A 15,303-nucleotide genomic window follows, 5' to 3' on the forward strand; every position below is an offset into this window, starting at 1 on the left:
ACTCGGAAGAAGAAGGCAACTTGGGCAGAGGAACCAAATGGACCATCTTAGAGAAACGGTCACACACCACCCAGATGACAGACATCTTCTGAGAAACAGGCAGATCTGAAATAAAATCCATCGAGATGTGCGTCCAAGGCCTCTTAGGAATAGGCAAGGGCAACAATAATCCACTAGCCCGAGAACAACAAGGCTTGGCCCGAGCACAAACGTCACAAGACTGCACAAAGCCTCGCACATCTCGTGACAGGGAAGGCCACCAGAAGGACCTTGCCACCAAATCCCTGGTACCAAAAATGCCAGGATGACCTGCCAACGCAGAAGAATGAACCTCAGAGATTACTCTACTGGTCCAATCATCAGGAACAAACAGTTTATCAGGTGGGCAACGATCAGGTCTATCCGCCTGAAACTCCTGCAAGGCCCGCCGCAGGTCTGGAGAAACGGCTGACAATACCACTCCATCCTTAAGGATACCTGTGGGCTCAGAGTTACCAGGCGAGTCAGGCTCAAAACTCCTAGAAAGGGCATCCGCCTTAACATTCTTAGAACCCGGTAGGTATGACACCACAAAATTAAACCGAGAGAAAAATAATGACCAGCGCGCCTGTCTAGGATTCAGGCGCCTGGCGGTCTCAAGATAAATCAAATTTTTGTGGTCCGTCAATACCACCACCTGATGTCTGGCCCCCTCAAGCCAATGGCGCCACTCCTCAAAAGCCCACTTCATGGCCAAAAGCTCCCGATTCCCAACATCATAATTCCGCTCAGCGGGCGAAAATTTACGGGAAAAGAAGGCACAAGGCCTCATCACGGAGCAGTCAGAACTTTTCTGCGACAACACTGCCCCAGCTCCGATCTCAGAAGCGTCGACCTCAACCTGAAAAGGTAGAGCAACATCAGGCTGACGCAACACAGGGGCAGAGGAAAAACGGCGCATAAGCTCCCGAAAGGCCTCCACAGCATCAGGGGACCAATCAGCAACATCAGCACCCTTCTTAGTCAAATCGGTCAATGGCTTAGCAATATCCGAAAAACCAGCAATAAATCGACGATAAAAGTTAGCAAAGCCCAAAAATTTCTGAAGACTCTTAAGAGAAGAGGGCTGCGTCCAATCACAAATAGCTTGAACCTTGACAGGATCCATTTCAATGGAAGAGGGGGAAAAAATATATCCCAAAAAGGAAATCCTCTGTACCCCAAAAACACACTTAGAACCCTTCACACACAAAGAATTAGACCGCAAAACCTGAAAAACCCTCCTGACTTGCTGGACATGAGAGTCCCAGTCATCCGAAAAAATCAGAATATCATCCAGATACACAATCATAAATTTATCCAAATAATCGCGAAAAATATCATGCATAAAGGACTGGAAAACTGACGGAGCATTTGAAAGACCAAAAGGCATCACTAAATACTCAAAGTGGCCCTCGGGCGTATTAAATGCGGTTTTCCACTCATCCCCCTGCCTGATTCGCACCAAATTATACGCCCCACGAAGGTCAATCTTAGAGAACCACTTGGCCCCCTTTATGCGAGCAAACAAATCAGTCAGCAACGGCAATGGGTATTGATATTTAACAGTGATTTTATTCAAAAGCCGATAATCAATACATGGTCTCAAAGAGCCGTCTTTTTTTGACACAAAGAAAAAACCGGCTCCTAAGGGAGATGACGATGGACGAATATGTCCCTTTTCCAAGGACTCCTTTATATATTCTCGCATAGCAGCATGTTCAGGCACAGACAGATTAAATAAACGACCCTTTGGGTATTTACTACCCGGGATTAAATCTATGGCACAATCGCACTCTCGGTGCGGAGGTAACGAACCAAGCTTGGATTCTTCAAAGACGTCACGATAGTCAGACAGGAACTCAGGAATTTCAGAGGGAATAGATGATGAAATGGAAACCACAGGTACATCCCCATGAGCCCCCTTACATCCCCAGCTCAACACAGACATAGCTCTCCAGTCGAGGACTGGGTTGTGAGATTGCAGCCAAGGCAATCCTAGCACCAAATCATCATGTAGATTATACAGCACCAGAAAGCGAATAATCTCCTGGTGATCCGGATTAATACGCATAGTTACTTGTGTCCAGTATTGTGGTTTATTATTAGCCAATGGGGTGGAGTCAATCCCCTTCAGAGGAATAGGAGTCTCCAAAGGCTCTAAATCATACCCACAGCGTTTGGCAAAGGACCAATCCATAAGACTCAAAGCGGTGCCAGAGTCGACATAGGCGTCCGTGGTAATAGATGACAAAGAGCAAATCAGGGTCACAGATAGAATAAACTTAGACGGTGAGGTGCAAATGGAAACAGATTTACCAAGCTTTTTAGTGCGTTTAGAGCATGCTGATATAACATGAGTAGAATCACCACAATAGAAACACAACCCATTTTTCCGTCTAAAATTCTGCCGCTCGCTTCGGGACAGAATTCTATCACACTGCATACTCTCTGGCGACTTCTCAGTGGACACCGCCAGATGGTGCACTGGTTTGCGCTCCCGCAAACGCCTATCGATCTGAATAGCCATTGTCATGGACTCATTCAGACCCGCAGGCACAGGGAACCCCACCATAACATCCTTAATGGCATCAGAGAGACCCTCTCTGAAAGTCGCCGCCAGGGCGCACTCATTCCACTGAGTAAGCACAGACCATTTACGGAATCTTTGGCAGTAAATTTCCGCTTCATCTTGCCCCTGAGATAGGGACATCAAAGTTTTTTCTGCCTGAAGCTCCAAATGAGGTTCGTCATAAAGCAACCCCAAGGCCAGAAAAAACGCATCCACATTGAGCAACGCAGGATCCCCTGGTGTCAATGAAAAAGCCCAGTCTTGAGGGTCGCCCCGGAGCAAGGAAATCACAATCCTGACCTGCTGTGCAGGGTCTCCGGCAGAGCGAGATTTCAGGGACAAAAATAATTTGCAATTATTTCGAAAATTCTGAAACCCAGATCTATTCCCCGAGAAAAATTCCGGCAAAGGAATTCTCGGCTCAGATACAGGTGCATGACAAACAAAATCTTGCAAATTTTGTACCTTCGTGGCGAGATTATTCAAACCTGCAGTTACACTCTGAAGATCCATTACAAACAGGTGGACACAGAGCCATTCAAGGGTTAAGAGGAGGTAAGAAGCAGCTAGACAGCAATTAAGGGCTAGACAGCAAAACTCTGAAGGGAAAAAAAAAAAAAAAATTTCCCTTAAACACTTCTCTATCTCCTGCTTCAGCCCAAACAATTAACACTTTGTAGGCCGGTCAAACTGTCATGATCTCAATGGCAAGAGAACATAGCATCAGCATATATAGGAACTAGCTCTTGGAAGATGGGAACTGAGCTGACCATGAACTAAACCTAACGCACAACTAGCAGTGGCCGGGTAGCATGCCTACGTTGATTCTAGATGCCCAGCACCAGCCGGAGGACTAAATAATGCTAGCAGAGGAAAATAAGTCCTAGCTCACCTCTAGAGAAATACCCCGAAAGGAGACAGAGGCCCCCCACATGTATTGGCGGTGAATTAAGATGAAATAACAAAACGTAGCATGAAAATAGGTTTAGCAAATTTGAGGTCCACTTACTACATAGCAGAAGACAGAAAGAACACTTTCATGGTCAGCTAAAAACCCTATCAAAACACCATCCAGAAATTACTTTAAAACTCTGGCATTAACTCATAACACCAGAGTGGCAATTCCTGTTCACAAGAGCTTTCCAGACACAGTAACGAAACTACAGCTGTGAACTGGAACAAAAATGCAAAAACAAACATGGACAAGAGTCCAACTTATCTAGTAGTTGTCTAGGAGCAGGAACAAGCACAGAGAGGCTTCTGATAACATTGTTGACCGGCAAGCAACTAACAAAGCAGCAAGGTTATATAGCGACTCCCACATCTTGATGGGAACAGGTGAACAGAGAAGATGAAGACACCAGTTCAATTCCACCAGTAGCCACCGGGGGAGCCCAGAATCCAAATTCACAACAGCCTACTAAGTTCTCTCTGTCTGCTTAGTGTTAGTCCCTTCAATCCCCATTAATATTACCAACCCTTATGATGCTCATCAACAATACCTATAATATAACAATGCCTATAATATAACAATGCCTATAATACTTTCTCCCTTTAGCAGTGCCAGATCTAATAATGCTCATTAGTACTATCAATACAAAGGAATTTTACACCGCCTTGTTCACTCCGATATTGTGAGAGTTCAATTAATGTTGCTATCCCCAGTGATACTCACTAATAATTTCAATGGTAGTAACCCCAAATAATTAGGCTAGCCCTAATAATACACATTAGTAGTGCCTCCGCTGGTACTTCCCATCAGTAGCGCCATTGGTATAGTCAGTGGTAATATCTCCCATTAGGCTAGCACTAATAATACATATTAGTAATGCCTCCGCTGGTACTTCCCATCAGTTGCATCATTGGTAATGTCAGTGGTAATATCTCCCATTAGGCTAGCACTATAGTTTCTCAGTTTAACACTGCCAGCTGTAATAATGCATATTAGGAGTAGTAGTATCTCCCAATGAGGCTAGCTCTAATAATACACATTACTATTGCTTTCGCTAGCAGTATCCATTAGCATTGCCAAGTAAAAGCATTCTCACTGACTGAGTAATCAGAGAAGGGTTATCCCTAATGATTACCAGCAATATTGTCATCCCCAGTGATGCTCACTAACAGTGCCAATAATTGTTTCTAACAGTGTCCGCTCTAATAATGTACATTACTTCCGCCAATTCAAGAAATGCTCTCTCAGATAGTGTGATCCCTCAAAGTCCCAATAATATTGTCATCCCCACTGCTGATAATTAACAGTACCAGGAGTAGTATCTTCCAATAATTAGGCTAGCTTTGATAATACACATTAGTAGTGCCAGTGCTAGTAGTTCCCACTGGTAGTGCCATTAGTAATGCCAAGCAGAGGCTTCCCCAAGTACTGTGAGTCAATAGTGTTAGCCCTAATAATCCCCATTGGTACTGCCACTTACATTGATGCTCTTTAGCAATATGCAATTTCTTCCTTTAACAGTGCCCTTTGATAATGTGAGCACTAAAAATACCCAATAATATTGCCATCCTCACTGATGATAGGAACAGTGCCAATGGTGGCGTCTCCAAATAACTATCTCTAATAATATACACTAGTTGTGCCTTTACTAGTAGGTCCCAATAGTAGCGCCATTAGTAATGCCAAGTAAAGGCATTCCTATTGGTTGAGCTATCTGAATAGTGTTAACCCTAATAATCCCCACTAATATTGCTATTCCTAGTGATCTTCATCAACAGTGCCAAAAATGAGGTTCTCCCCTAATAGTGCCAGTAATAATAATGCACATTGGTACTGCCAGTATAAGATGACAGACAGCAGAGTCCCCTCTGATACTGCCATACTTTGTGATACTTTTTCACAGTTCCAATAATTATATCTTCCATTCATTAGGCTAGCTCTAATCATGTACATAGTAGTGCCACAGAAATGCCCACGAGTAGCGCCAAAAGCCCGAAAAAGTCAAACGCGCGTCGGGGCTATTGATACATACCTCCTTGGTCATCTGTTGTGAATTCTGCTCTTGGGCTCCCTCCGGTGGTTGTTAGTGGTAGTGCTGTGGTCTCTGGATTATAGGCCGGGCAGGTGTTTCTGCCTATTGCACCTCTATTAGGTATTTAGGTTTTTAGGATCCATCAATCCCTGCCAGTTGTCCATTGTATCTTGGAGGGATTGCATCTCTGCCTGGCTCCACTTGTCCAGCAGTCATTTCGGCTAAGATAAGTGTCCTGTTTTTGTTCTCTGTAGCACGCATGCAGTGTGCTTTTATGTGCAGTGCAATCTATTGTGTTTTTGTCCAGCTTTTGACTTGTTTGGATTTTTCAGTCATGCTGGTTTCTCTGGAGATGCAGATATACATCCTATGTCTTTAGTTAGATGTAGCATATTGTATCTTCTGCTGTGGATTTTTCTAGTGTTTTAATACTGACCGCTTAGAACTCTGTCCTATCCTTTCTATCAAGCTAGAAGAGCCTCTTTTGCTAAACTCTGTCTTTTCTGCCTGTGTACGTATTTCCTCTTAAACTCACAGTCAATATTTGTGGGGGGCTGCCTATCCTTTGGGGCTCTGCTCTGAGGCAAGATAGGATTTCCCATTTCCATCTTTAGGGGTATTTAGTTCTCCGGCTGTGTCGAGGTGTCTAGGCCTGGATAGGTACATCCCACGGCTACTTCTAGTTGCGGTGTCAGTATTAGGATTGCGGTCAGTACAGGTTCCACCTACTCCAGAGATAGTCTCATGCGGTTCCAGGGTCACCGGATCATAACAGGCATCGATCCACTGTCTCCCCCCACATGGGTAAGAACCTTTTGCGCTTTGCACTTGATATGTAGGTAGGACTGAAACACTTGTATGCAGGTACTCACCATGCCCCCCTGTGGATATAGATACACATATTTTCTGAACAGACTGGTGTTGACTCCTATGTGAGCTAATTACACTGATGCATTGATATTATATGCTATTATGTGATACATTTAGGGAATGTGTTGGCGACGTTTTGTATCTGGATCTCTTCCCCTCCTTTTCAATTGTCCATGTACTTGGTTGTTATTGAATTCTATATTTTTGAGTGAGCTATTAATAAAATGTATATATTTTTTAATAATACATTTGTCTCGCCACAGTTTTTGAGCGCAATTTGCTCCATTTTCTCTGTAGGATCAAATAATGCAGATAAGTAGGGTTCATTAGTAGTGCCGGAAGAACTAGTTCCCATTGATATTACTGGCTTAGGCTTAGTAGTGTGGATTAATACTAACAACCATTGTAGCTCCTAATAGTAGTACCCGCTGGAGTAGTGCACTTTAGTAGTGCCTGTCCTTAGCCACGCGGATCAGCAATGATGGAAGGGCTAAGTCTTATTGATATTGCTAGCTGTGTTAGTGGGAAAAACTAGTGAGAAACACAGTTGTTTGCATCAATATTACCAGCTATGACAGTGCCTATTATTAATGCCAGTCTCAATAGTGCCTATTAATTGTGCCAGACACTGAAATTACCTTTTCTATGGTACTGTGCTGAGTCTGTGGCTAGAGGATAGCACAATTTTTCATTTAGGAGAAACTGTAGGTAAAACACCTTATCTTTAAAAAGGTATCTGTCACAGGTTTTCCGCGACAAAGAGGAGCCAGAAAAATGCAGCGTCTGATTTCTCCTACACCTGCCCTGATTAGAAGTTCTTCGCCTTCATATTAAACAGTGTAAGTTTCTTTTAGCAGTGCAGGGGTTAATCTGCTCAGTTGAGAGCTCCTGGAAGCTTTCCTGTATTAAGGCTCTCAGCTGTGCACTGTTAGCCACTGACATCTATATAATCTGGTCCCTGGCTAGCACTTATTGTCAAAGATAGCTTTTGCTGCATGGCTGAAGGTTGTTGTTGGTTGTTAATGGAGAAGGCATTTGGTGGATTTATCTGTGGCTAGATTTGAGTATGTGATAGTTCCCTTTCTTCCCCTACTTTGGATTAACCCCATCAACCACTCTTTTGGGCATTCCTCTGTTGTTTATGTGTGTATATTTGTATGATTGGTATTTTCTTTTATCCCTGTTCACATTACCTTGTTAATCTGGTTGGTATATTACATGTTGTGAATTGGGTTTCTGGGCTCCCCCGGTGGTCACTGGTGGTACTGAACTTGTGTGCTTCATCTCCTCTGTTCACCTGTTTCCATCAGGATGTGGGAGTTTTCTATTTAACCTTGCTCCTCAGTCATTTCTATGCCGGCCAACAATGTTACCAGAAGCCTTTCTGTTGCATGTTCCTGCTCCTAGACTACTATCAGCTAAGTTGGACTTGTAGTCCTAAGTTTGTTTTGCATTTTTGTTCCAGTTCTCTGTGTTTGAATATTTCTGAGGCTGGAAGCTCTTGTGAGCTGAAATTGCCACTCTAGTGTCATGAGTTGATATTAGAGTCTTAAAGTAATTTCAGGATGGTGTTTTGAAAAGGGTTTTCAGCTGACTGTGAAGTTCCCTTTTCTGTCTTCCTACTATCTAGTAAGCGGACCTCAATTTGCTAAACCTATCTTCATACTTCGTATGTCAATTTCCTCTAAAATCACCGACAATATATGTGGGGGCTACTGTCTGCCTTTTGGGGAAAATTTCTCTAGAGGTAAGCCAGGTCTGTATTTTCCTCTGCTAGGGTCAGGCAGTCCTCCGGCTGGCGCTGGGCGTCTAGGGATAAAACGTAGGCACGCTACCCGGCCACTGTTAGTTGTGCGGTAGGTTTAGCTCACAGTCAGCTCGAGTTCCCATCTTCCAAGAGCTAGTCCTTTTGTATGCTTTACTACGGTCTCTTGCCATTGAGAACCATGACAGTTTGGCCGGCCAAGGGTTAAAATAATTGGCAGAAGAAAGGAGAGAAAAGAAGTCTGCAGAGAATTTTTTTTTTTATTTTTATTTTTTCCTGAGTTTGCTCATTAGTTGATTTCTTGCATCTCTGCTTACTGCAGCCTTCGTCTCTCTCTCCTTCTAATCCTTGAATGGTTCTGATTTCACCTGATAAAAATGGATCAGCAGAGTTTAGCTACAGGTTTGAATAATCTCGCTATGAAGGTTCAAAGTTTACAGGATTTTGTAATTCATGCTCCTATATCTGAACCTAGAATTCCTTTACCTGAATTTTTCTCCGGGGATAGATCTCGCTTCCAGAATTTCAAACATAATTGTAAATTATTTTTGTCTCTGAGATCTCGCTCCGCTGGAGATCCTGCACAGCAGGTCAGGATTGTAATTTCCTTGCTCCGGGGCGACCCTCAGGATTGGGCATTTGCTTTGGCACCAGGGGATCCTGCGTTGCTCAATGTGGATGCGTTTTTCCTGGCATTGGGGTTGCTTTATGAGGAACCTCATTTAGAGATTCAGGCTGAAAAAGCCTTGATGGCCCTGTCTCAGGGGCAAGATGAGGCTGAAATATACTGCCAAAAATTTCGTAAGTGGTCTGTGCTTACTCAGTGGAATGAGTGCGCCCTGGCGGCGAATTTCAGAGAGGGTCTCTCTGATGCCATTAAAGATGTTATGGTGGGGTTCCCTGTGCCTACAGGTCTGAATGAGTCCATGACAATGGCCATTCAGATTGATCGGCGTTTGCGGGAGCGCAAACCTGTGCACCATTTGGCGGTGTCTACTGAGAAGGCGCCAGAGATTATGCAATGTGATAGAATTCTGTCCAGAAGCGAACGACAGAATTTTAGGCGAAAAAATGGGTTATGCTTCTATTGTGGTGATTCAACTCATGTTATATCAGCATGCTCTAAACGTACTAAGAAGGTTGATAAGTCTGTTTCAATTGGTACTTTACAGTCCAAGTTTATTCTATCTGTGACCCTGATTTGTTCATTATCGTCAATTACCGCGGACGCCTATGTCGACTCTGGCGCCGCTTTGAGTCTTATGGATTGGTCCTTTGCCAAACGCTGTGGGTTTAATTTAGAGCCTCTGGAAGTTCCTATACCTCTGAAGGGTATTGACTCCACGCCATTGGCTAGTAATAAACCACAATACTGGACACAAGTAACTATGCGTATTAATCCGGATCACCAGGAGATTATTCGCTTCCTTGTGTTGTATAATCTACATGATGTGTTGGTGCTTGGATTGCCATGGCTGCAATCTCATAACCCAGTCCTCGACTGGAAAGCAATGTCTGTGTTAAGCTGGGGATGTCAGGGGACTCATGGGGACGTACCTTTGGTTTCCATTTCGTCATCTATTCCCTCTGAGATTCCGGAATTTTTATCTGATTATCGTGACGTTTTTGAGGAGCCTAAACTTGGTTCACTACCTCCGCACAGAGATTGCGATTGTACAATAGATCTGATTCCGGGCAGTAAGTTTCCAAAGGGTCGTTTATTTAATCTATCTGTGCCTGAACATGCTGCTATGCGGGAATATATTAAGGAGTCCTTGGAAAAGGGACATATTCGTCCTTCGTCATCTCCCTTAGGAGCCGGTTTTTTCTTTGTATCTAAAAAAGATGGCTCTTTGAGGCCGTGTATTGATTATCGGCTTTTGAATAAAATCACGGTTAAATATCAGTATCCTTTGCCACTGCTTACTGATTTGTTTGCTCGAATAAAGGGGGCCAAGTGGTTCTCTAAGATTGATCTTCGTGGGGCGTATAATTTAGTGCGAATTAAGCAGGGGGATGAGTGGAAAACCGCATTTAATACGCCTGAGGGCCATTTTGAGTATTTAGTAATGCCTTTTGGTCTTTCAAATGCCCCTTCAGTCTTTCAGTCTTTTATGCATGACATTTTCCGTGAATATTTGGATAAATTTATGATTGTGTATCTGGATGATATTTTGATTTTTTCGGATGACTGGGACTCTCATGTCCAACAGGTCAGGAGGGTTTTTCAGGTTTTGCGCTCTAATTCCTTGTGTGTAAAGGGTTCTAAGTGTGTTTTTGGGGTTCAAAAGATTTCGTTTTTGGGGTACATTTTTTCCCCCTCTTCCATTGAGATGGACCCTGTCAAGGTTCAGGCTATTTGTGATTGGACGCAACCCTCTTCTCTTAAGAGCCTTCAGAAGTTTTTGGGCTTTGCTAATTTTTATCGTCGATTTATAACTGGTTTTTCTGATGTTGCTAAGCCGTTGACTGATTTGACTAAGAAGGGTGCTGATGTTGCTGATTGGTCCCCTGCTGCTGTGGAGGCCTTTCGGGAGCTTAAGCGCCGCTTTTCTTCCGCCCCTGTATTGCGTCAGCCTGATGTTACTCTTCCTTTTCAGGTTGAGGTCGACGCTTCAGAAATCGGAGCTGGGGCGGTTTTGTCGCAGAAAAGTTCCGACTGCTCCGTGATGAGACCTTGCGCGTTCTTTTCTCGTAAATTTTCGCCCGCTGAGCGAAATTATGATATTGGTAATCGGGAGCTCTTGGCTATGAAGTGGGCTTTTGAGGAGTGGCGTCATTGGCTTGAGGGGGCTAGACATCAGGTGGTGGTATTGACCGACCACAAGAATTTGATTTATCTTGAGTCTGCCAGGCGCCTGAATCCTAGACAGGCGCGCTGGTCGTTATTTTTCTCTCGGTTTAATTTTGTGGTTTCTTACCTACCGGGTTCTAAAAATGTGAAGGCGGATGCCCTTTCTAGGAGTTTTGAGCCTGATTCCCCTGGTAATTCTGAACCTACAGGTATCCTTAAGGATGGGGTGATATTATCTGCTGTTTCCCCAGACTTGCGACGGGTCTTGCAGGAGTTTCAGGCGGATAGACCTGATCGTTGCCCGCCTGGTAGACTGTTTGTTCCGGATGATTGGACCAGTAGAGTCATCTCGGAGGTCCATTCTTCTGCGTTAGCTGGTCATCCTGGAATCTTTGGTACCAGGGATTTGGTGGCTAGGTCCTTCTGGTGGCCTTCACTGTCGCGAGATGTGCGAGGTTTTGTGCAGTCTTGTGATGTTTGTGCTCGGGCCAAGCCTTGTTGTTCTCGGGCTAGTGGATTGTTGTTATCTTTGCCTATTCCGAAGAGGCCTTGGACTCACATCTCCATGGATTTTATTTCTGATCTCCCTGTTTCTCAGAAGATGTCTGTCATCTGGGTGGTGTGTGACCGTTTCTCTAAGATGGTCCATTTGGTCCCCTTGCCTAAATTGCCTTCCTCATCCGAGCTGGTTCCTCTGTTTTTTCAAAATGTGGTTCGCTTGCATGGTATTCCGGAGAATATCGTTTCTGACAGGGGAACTCAATTCGTGTCTAGATTTTGGCGAGCATTCTGTGCTAGGATGGGCATTGATTTGTCTTTTTCGTCTGCTTTCCATCCTCAGACTAATGGCCAGACCGAGCGAACTAATCAGACCTTGGAGACTTATTTGAGGTGTTTTGTGTCTGCGGATCAGGATGATTGGGTTGCCTTTTTGCCCTTGGCGGAGTTTGCCCTCAATAATCGGGCTAGTTCTGCCACCTTGGTTTCTCCTTTCTTCTGTAATTCGGGGTTTCACCCTCGTTTCTCTTCCGGTCAGGTGGAGTCTTCGGATTGTCCTGGAGTGGATGCTGTGGTGGAGAGGTTGCATCAGATTTGGGGGCATGTGGTGGACAATTTGAAGTTGTCCCAGGAGAAGACTCAGCAGTTTGCCAGCCGCCGTCGTCGTATTGGTCCTCGTCTTTGTGTTGGGGACTTGGTGTGGTTGTCTTCTCGTTTTGTCCCTATGAAGGTTTCTTCTCCTAAGTTTAAGCCTCGGTTCATCGGCCCGTACAAGATATTGGAGATTCTTAACCCTGTGTCCTTTCGTTTGGACCTCCCTGCATCTTTTTCTATTCATAATGTCTTCCATCGGTCATTGTTGCGCAGGTATGAGGTACCGGTTGTGCCTTCCGTTGAGCCTCCTGCTCCGGTGTTGGTTGAGGGTGAGTTGGAGTACGTTGTCGAGAAGATCTTGGACTCCCGTGTTTCCAGACGGAGACTTCAGTATCTGGTCAAGTGGAAGGGCTACGGTCAGGAGGATAATTCTTGGGTGACAGCCTCTGATGTTCATGCCTCCGATTTGGTCCGTGCCTTTAATAGGGCTCATCCTGATCGCCCTGGTGGTTCTGGTGAGGGTTCGGTGCCCCCTCCTTGAGGGGGGGTACTGTTGTGAATTGGGTTTCTGGGCTCCCCCGGTGGTCACTGGTGGTACTGAACTTGTGTGCTTCATCTCCTCTGTTCACCTGTTTCCATCAGGATGTGGGAGTTTTCTATTTAACCTTGCTCCTCAGTCATTTCTATGCCGGCCAACAATGTTACCAGAAGCCTTTCTGTTGCATGTTCCTGCTCCTAGACTACTATCAGCTAAGTTGGACTTGTAGTCCTAAGTTTGTTTTGCATTTTTGTTCCAGTTCTCTGTGTTTGAATATTTCTGAGGCTGGAAGCTCTTGTGAGCTGAAATTGCCACTCTAGTGTCATGAGTTGATATTAGAGTCTTAAAGTAATTTCAGGATGGTGTTTTGAAAAGGGTTTTCAGCTGACTGTGAAGTTCCCTTTTCTGTCTTCCTACTATCTAGTAAGCGGACCTCAATTTGCTAAACCTATCTTCATACTTCGTATGTCAATTTCCTCTAAAATCACCGACAATATATGTGGGGGCTACTGTCTGCCTTTTGGGGAAAATTTCTCTAGAGGTAAGCCAGGTCTGTATTTTCCTCTGCTAGGGTCAGGCAGTCCTCCGGCTGGCGCTGGGCGTCTAGGGATAAAACGTAGGCACGCTACCCGGCCACTGTTAGTTGTGCGGTAGGTTTAGCTCACAGTCAGCTCGAGTTCCCATCTTCCAAGAGCTAGTCCTTTTGTATGCTTTACTACGGTCTCTTGCCATTGAGAACCATGACAATTACAGTACACTACTCCTTTGGTGGGGGAAGGGTACAGACTGAGAGCGGATTCAGGAGCTAAGGCAAGGTACGTGGCCCCGGAATCTTCACCATCAGAAGTAATCCGGGAAACAGGGCAAGCTAGACGCCCCTAGCATTAGAGACAGGGAAGGAGTCCCTGGTCTTGGAGCACCCGACAACAGAGTTGTGACAGTATCATTGCAAAAAGGAAAATGTCTCTAAATAGTTGGATCCAACTTATACTTTATGGCAATCAGAAAAATGGAAATTAAAATGAGGCTCACAGAAACAAACCACAGAATTAATATTGAATCTAATAGAACAAAACAGAAAAAAACTTCTAATAATTTGATCAGATCTAAAAATAATAATAATACAATAAATAAAGTAATGCATGCAGTGATGTTGATCTACTATTGCAAATAATAATAGTAAGAAAATGAGACAGGCAGGAAAACATTTTTTTATTATTATTATTATTATAGGAACTTTGTTTGACGTGATCATATAGTTAAATAGAAGTTTTTAGATTTTTGTTTAACAAGATTTCAACTTTTTTAATAAATAATTTTTAATATACATATAAATAATATACATATACATATTTTGAAAAAATAATGACCATCAGTCCATATCAATTTAATACTACATCGGTCACAAAAACAATGATTGTAGTGTGGGGACTTTTTTCTAAATCACTATATTAGAAGTCTATGCTGCACTAAACGAATCGTAAAAATCGTATGACGCCGATCCAGCACTGAAGATGGCGGCCTGGTAGCAGGGGAAGGACGCGGCCCAGAGCACAGACTTCTGGCGATGGTGCTGTGAATTATCATCAAAAATCGCTAGCCTTGGGCATTAGAAAAAATTATTATATTACAGAGTATATTTGCACCATAATCATTTTCTTGTGAAAGTGACAATTTATATATAATTTTCTAACATTTATGATTGCCAAAAAAGTATAGCTTTTTAAGAACTACACTAAGAATTTAATTCTTTTTTTTTGAATGCTTTATTCAGGCTTTCATAATATTATTTTCTGTTTTCTTTTGTAACATTTTAACATTACTAAATTACTTTTTAAATATTGTGTTTTGAATAAAATAAAAGATATAATTTTTTTTTTTACATTTTTTTACTGAGATAATTTGCAAAAGTTGGTTGGCAATATTTAGATCCTTATATAAATGTGTAATGATACCAAAAGAATATATATTTTATATATAGCATTATTATGCATTTTGCATATATATATATATATATAGTGCATAATTTAATAATGCATTATTATAAAATAATTAATATATATATACATATATCGAATTATACATTATCTCATTATGTACAACATATATATGTATATGCAATTCTATATTCATAATGCTATAATGTATCAATATACATATATACACATATAAAATTCAATAATGTATATTGGTACAAAAAATAAGTAATGAAAGTAATACTATATGCATATAGTATAACTTTTAATATGTAGTTTTTTTATGTCAATGCATTATTTATTTTTATATCAATACATTATTGCACTAAATATATATATATATATATATATATATATATATATATATATATATATCTAGTACATAGATATATATATATATATATACTGTAGATGCATAATCGCACCACGTACAGTATATATATATATATATATATTTATTTATATATATCTATACAGTGTATATATATATACACACATACATTTGCATATGCCTGTATAACTTTTATTTACTTTTTTATATCAATTCATTATTTCACTTTATATATATAATCTGTAAATAAAAGTAATATAAGAAGTTAATTATTTTATATATATATATATATATATATACATACATGAGCACACACATACATATATATATATATATATACACAAGAAATTATTATATATATAT

Source organism: Ranitomeya variabilis, chromosome 6 (genome assembly GCF_051348905.1).
Source record: "Ranitomeya variabilis isolate aRanVar5 chromosome 6, aRanVar5.hap1, whole genome shotgun sequence".
Taxonomy (NCBI): domain Eukaryota; kingdom Metazoa; phylum Chordata; class Amphibia; order Anura; family Dendrobatidae; genus Ranitomeya; species Ranitomeya variabilis.